Raw genomic sequence first — 6,465 nt, forward strand, 5'->3', positions numbered from 1 at the left:
CGCTCCCGCCGCCTCCCCGCGCCCTAGCGCCGCCGCCGCCGCGAATCCCGCCGCCTCCCGCCATCCCCGCAAGCAATAAAGTGGGGGGAATCACTCCCCGTGATCCCCTCTCCCTTTCCCCCCATTTTTCCCTCTCTCTCTCGCGTTCAAACGGGCGGATTTGCCCCCGCAAATCTCGCCGGCGCCATTGATGGCGGCCGGACCTCCCGCGCCGGTTTCCTTCCCCTCCGGCCGCCCTCTCTCACTCCCAACCCTATATAAACCCTCCCCGAGCTCCCCACCACCGTTTCCGCCACTCACCGCCCTCTCTCCTCGCCGGAATCGAGCTCGCGCCGTCGCTCTCTCTCTCCGCCGTCGCCGCCGAGCTCCGGTCCGCCGCCGTCGTCGCCCCGGACCACCTCCCACCTCGGGGCCGCCTCCTTCGGCTTCGCCGCAACCTCGCCGACCTCGTCCAGCTCTCCGTATCGGTCGCCGACCGCCGGAGCGCCGCCGACCCCGTCGACCCGAGCCGCGCCACCGCCTTCCTCCGCTCCGGCAGCCTCCTCCGTCGCCGCCGTCGCCCTCGGGGTGAGCCGTGGACCGCCGCCTCCTTTCCCCCTTCCCTCCCCTCTCTCGGCCGCTGCTCCGCCGTGCCGGTGGTCGCCGGCGGCGACCATCGGGGCGCGGGCGCTGCCTCCCGCCGGCCGCGCCGACGTGGCCGCCTCCGGGCGCGCCTAGCGGCTGCCGCGTGGGGCCCGGCCGTCAGCCGCCCGCGCCCTCGGGTGCGGCTGACGCGTGGGGCCCACGGCGCCGGCCGGTGTGAGCCGGGTGCACCCGGTCCACCGTGGACCGTGAGGCTGCCGCGTGGGTCCCACTCCCGTGGACCCGGTCCGCGCGCCCTCTCCCCCGGCTGACGCAATAAATATATTTTTAAATTAAAATTTAAATGAAGAAATTCGTAAATATTCATTTAAAGAGCATATAAACTTCAAAGGGCCATAACTGGTGGTATGTGGCACGTGGTTGCACGTGAGGAAGATGTGTCTTGTGGGTAAAGATGTACACCTCTGATTAGAGTATAATCTATTCGAATAGCCGCGCCCTCGGTTATGGGCAAGCCGAGCAATGTACCCAAGTTAGTGTTTTAATTCTTAAAACCTGCTTAGCAACTAAAATGTGGAATGGTTGGCCTGGGTTTGGCTTGGGACGAGCTGGGACCCAGGGTCGGGTTGCCAGTTCGGTCTGAATCATCGTAGGCCTTGGGTTAAGGCAGGTTCATGTGGGTTCACGGCCTTGGTTAATAATATTGTACAGCTCTAGAATCGTGTTTACAAAATAGCTTTGAGCAACTAAGGGTCTTTTAAATGCTGTTTATTGCAAAACCTAACCCCTATATTATAACTCCATTGTACTCCTTTGCATTTATGCTGCACTTGTGGGTGTGTCTTGTTGAGTACGATGGTTGTACTCAGTCTTGCTCAATTTTTCCCAAACCCAGAAGAGGAGCCCCTGGATGATGAAGGCTTTGGTGTCTAGCTCGTGCCTGCCGTCAAGCGCCTGTGGTCGTCGCCTTAGTCTTCCGCTGTTTTTCGTTGTCTTTGAGTGTGCTGGGCCGTCGCTACCCATGTAATAATTAACTATTTACGCTTCCGCTTGTTAAACTCTGAATTGTATCAACTTTTGGTGTACCTTGCCTCCTGGGACAAGGAATAACACACGCACGTAAGGAACGCCCGTTGGGTTATTTCCGGTCGTGACAGAGGTTGACGGTTTGCCGAACTTGGTTCTTCCTGAGGGGACGAACAGTAAGACCGTTCTTTTGCTATACACTCCTGTGCTTTGTTATTTTGCCTTGTCTGACCTTTAACGCAGCTACACCCTTTACTTTTGCAGTGTCAACCCTCGACCAGGCTGAAGCCGAAGCCCGCAGGATGATTGGCGACGTTTCGGTCGTCGAGTATAGCCAGCTGCTAACATGACAAGCGGCTGGGCGGGCGAACCGGGTTTATAACGGCGAACTGCCTCCCCGGGTGAATCCCCAAAAAGCCGACGACGATGCGGGGCCTTCGTGAAAGTGGATGCGTGGACAAGTGAAGCTTGCCCCCAGGAAGCGAAGGGCTCCTGCTTCGTCGGACTCCGACGCCGATGACGAGGATGATGCCGAAGAACGGGACGGCGAGGAGGAAGGAGAGGAAGAAGAGGAGGTGGAGGCTATGGCTTATAAGGCCGCGAACGAGGCGATCGAAGACCGCGTCGACACCCCCGGCTACACTCCTACCCCAAGTCCAGGTCACAACGAGACCGGGGTGGAGTCGAACAGCTCCCCCCTTCGACAAAAGGATTTGGAAGGGGCGAAGGCCCTAGTTGCGTTCTCGTCGGGCAAGGCGGCGAAAGGTGGTCTGGTCAAGAAGATCTCAAAAAAGAAGGGACTCGTCGACATCGCTCGCGTTTTCAGCGATGACGAGTCTTCTGACGAGACTCCGACTTTACCTGCTGGCCGCAGCTTGGACCTTTCAACTGCTCCCCTTGCTCCGCTCGGCATTGCTGGGGCAGGCGATAGCGCCGCCGCCGGGGCTTCCGCCTCCGCCGAACTGATCGTGTCGGCTGCGGCGAGGGTTTTCGGGAGCCCTGTGCGCGAGCCAGCTATTTCGCCACTGGTCAAGGCGAAGGGGAAGTGTGCGGCCGCCGAAGCATCTGCCTCGGAGTATTCCCTTGCGGCGCCCCACTTCGCCCCGGTGACTTCGAGACCTGGGCGGACCTTATTCCCTTTGTAGAGGGAGTAAGCAATCTTGTTTTGCCCGCCGGCACCCCGAGCCTGTTCACCCAACTTAACGAGTTCGACGAGGGGTGTTCCACCATTAAAAGTTTGGCGGTTCGGGTATGCCTTTTCTTCCTTCTTCGTTTTCCTCTTCCCTCTTTTTTTTACGTTTCGCAATTAACCTTTTGTTCTTTTCGCCCGCTCCTATCTTTCATGTAGATTCTTGCGGCTCACTGTTCGACGGAGCGAACCGTGCGGGCCCGTTTTGACGATTTTAAGAGCCGTCTTCGGGCCAAGGATGATGAAATAAGCCGCAAGAACTTGGAGGTGGAGTCCCTGGCCCACACCCTCAAGGAGGCAAAAACTGAAGTCAAATGCCTTCAGTCCGAATTAGACAAGGGGAAAGAGGCCTGGGCCGAGGTTGATCGCCTCAAGGCCGAACTGGAGAAGGAGAAGGCCCATTCGGCGGTGCTCATCGATTACTACAAGCTTACTGAGCCAAAGATGGAGGCTCTTCGCCAGAAGGCTAGCAGGGCCGAAGCGAGCGCCGCAGAGGAGTCGCAGCGGTTTTCGCGGGAGATGGCGAAGACCACCGAATCCGCAAGAACGGCTTGCCAAACGCTCCGCCTCGCCCTTACCGACATGGGCGCGAAGGTGCGAGGGGTCCCTGCCGAGGATGCCTCACCTTCGACTTCTCCGAGTGGACCCAGCAGGCTGGCGGATCGATTTCGGACTGTGCCACCGCGTACGGCGATTGCTGTGCACGGATATCGGCATCCTTTACCCTAGGCCTTTTGCAACAGTTCGGCTGCGAGCACGTCGCCGAGTTCCCTACCTATGCGAAGGGGGACTGGGAGATTAGTGTGCAGAACATTTCGCTCGCTCTTCGCGCGTGGCAAAAACAGTTCTGGCAGAAGGATGGCCGGTCCACTGCCAAAGCGCGCCTTCTGGAGCAACTGGCGAAGGCAGAGGCGGCAGATCGGGGCGAAGGAGAGGGCGCGGCAGGCGAAGAGGTTGGAGGCGATGCCCAGGATCACCCAGAGGTGTGAGGCCCTCCGCCCTTTCCTTAGATTTTTGTAGTTTTCCTCCCTCTTTTGCGTTTGCCTGGAGAGGTGAATGATGTACATTCGGCAGGCTGCCGCCAAACCTTAAAAAAGGCTTTTTTTTGTACATTTGGAATATATGACAATCTTAATTACTTTTTGATGATAGAAGTCTTTGGCATATTATTAATTCGCTTATCTCGCATTATGCCATACCTCCCCCTTCTTCCGCCTATTCTTACTCTGTAAGCTGTGTTTTGCTTTTTCTGCACTGCCCATCAGGGGGTTCGCCGAAAGTCGTGCATCCGGCCTCCTTCCGGGAGCTGGCGAAGTCAAAACGAGAAATTTGTGGCAGTGAAGGGTCTGCGAAAGGTGCGATGTCCATTTCGGCCTGTTTATCGCGAAATGGAGATAAACGGTCGCAGCTATAAGGTTTTTAAGGTTGCCGGCTGGCTGTGGGCGCACCCCGGGCGAATCTTAGAAGATTACGATCTTGTACATTCAAGATGTTTGGAGAATATGGCTCGCTTTTGGTGAAACCATCAGAAGACTGAACGTCAGGAAACGATCTTTCAGCATCGTTACAGTTTAGTCTGTGTTTCGCCCCCTACTCCTCTTAAGGTTGTCTATGATATTAGTAGTGATGACGAACCTAGTTCGCCTGATCATTCCTTAGGGAGGGATAGTGATTATGGGGACGAAGATGTAATTTACTTGTAAGGTGAATTGTATTGTGTTGTGAAACTTCTATTCTTCGATTATTTTTTTTTCGAAGTTAATAAAAACGTGTTTTATTTCCTTTTCGCTATTGTTTGCATCGTCACATTTTGTGCTTTTGTTAGGTCGGAACATGCCGGCCCCTTTCCATATATTAGCGAAATAGGTGTACTGACTTTTCAGCTTTTCGTCGTTCGTTTTCGATCTGTAGCGTTTTGTGTCGAGAGAAACGCTTTTGCTTTTATGCTGATCGGACGTAACGTCGTTCAGCTATTTATTTTCCGAGACAAGCTGTTGCGGTTTCAACGTTCAGCGAGCAATGCTTCGGCCGATTCGTTTCGCCCCCCTGGCCTTTTTCGTTGATCAGGCATTTGCCTTGGGGTTTTTCCACAAATTATCAATCACACGAAAAATAAAAAGAAGGCGGAGGACACAGAGATTTTATACTGGTTCGGGCCTCCATGGTGGATAATAGCCCTACATCCAGTTTTTTTTCTTTTTTCTCTCTTTCTTCTTTTTTTTTTCTTACCGAAAAGCTTTCATAGTGCCGAAGGGCTTACATAGTGCCGAAGGGCTTACATGACAGTATGTACATTTTTACAATTTGGCTATTTGGGTGCCACCCATTCTAGACATAGAAGCGCTTGAGAGAGGCGGCGTTCCAGGAATGGTCGAACTCCTCGCCTCCGAGTGTCGCTAGGTGAAAAGATCCCGCCCTAGACTTGTGTTTGATGAGGTATGGTCCTTCCCACTTTGATTCAAGCTTGCCAACCGCTACTGGGTTCACCTTCTTCCTTAGGACGAGATGACCAGGCATCAGCTCCGTGGGTCGAACTTTTTTGTTGTAAGTTGCCGAAGTGCTTGTGGCGTACTTGTGCATGTGCTCAAGCGCCTCGACTCTTACTCCTTCCAAGAGTTCGAGCGATACTTCGCGTCCCTCTTCGCCCCCAGAGAACATCACTCTTGGTGAGTTAGCCCCTAGCTCTGCTGGGGTCATTGCCTCATCGCCATAAAGAAGCATAAACGGACTAAACTTGGTTGGTCTTGTGGGGGTCGTCCGAAGGGCCCAGAGAACCGATAGCAATTCCTCTGGCCATTTGCCTTTCGCTGCCCCCTCGAGTCTTTTCTTTAGTGCTTCTAGGATCTTGTCATTTGTACGTTCGGCCGCCCCATTTGACTGCGGGTGTGCGACCGACGCGAACCTGATTTCTAGGTTAAGCCCTTCGCACATTTCTCTGAACTTATCAGAGTCAAACTGCTTGCCGTTGTCAGTAATGAACTTTTTTGGCACTCCGAAACGGCAAAAAATGTTTTTCCATACAAACTTCTGTACTGCTGCCAAAGTGATTGCCCCAAGGGGTTTGGCTTCAATCCATCGAGAAAAATATTCCACAGCTACAATTGCAAATTTATACCCGTTTCGCGCCACCGGGAACGGCCCGACGATGTCCAGTCCCTATCTGGCGAAGGGCCATATTGGCGCAATGGGCTGCAGATCATACTGGGGCGCGGCTTGGCTTCGGCCATGACGCTGGCAACTTTCGCACTTCTTTATTTGCTCAACACAAACTTTCAACACAATGGGCCAATAAACTCCTTGTCTAAATACTTTGGAGGCCACTGTTCTTGCAATCTGGTGCACGCCACATAGCCCCTGGTGTATCTCCTTTGCCATTTCTTCGCCTTCGGCAAAAGAGATGCAACGAAGTAAGGGTTGAAGTACCCCGGAGCGGTAAAGCTGACCCGAGACCATCTTATACTTCGTGGCTCTGAGTTGCAAACGCTTCGCTTCTGCTTCGTGTACCGGAAGCCAGCCAGTTTCAAGGTGTTTCACAAATGGGGTTCGCTAGTCATGTGGGTCATCGCACAGTTTCTCCTGGTCGATTGCCATGACTTCCGAGCTGTCCATGGGCACACTTGGAGCATGTAGGACTTCGAAAAAGATGCCAGGCGAATGTGGGCCACCAC

The sequence above is a fragment of the Oryza glaberrima genome, chromosome 12, assembly GCF_000147395.1.
Source record: "Oryza glaberrima chromosome 12, OglaRS2, whole genome shotgun sequence".
Classification (NCBI taxonomy): domain Eukaryota; kingdom Viridiplantae; phylum Streptophyta; class Magnoliopsida; order Poales; family Poaceae; genus Oryza; species Oryza glaberrima.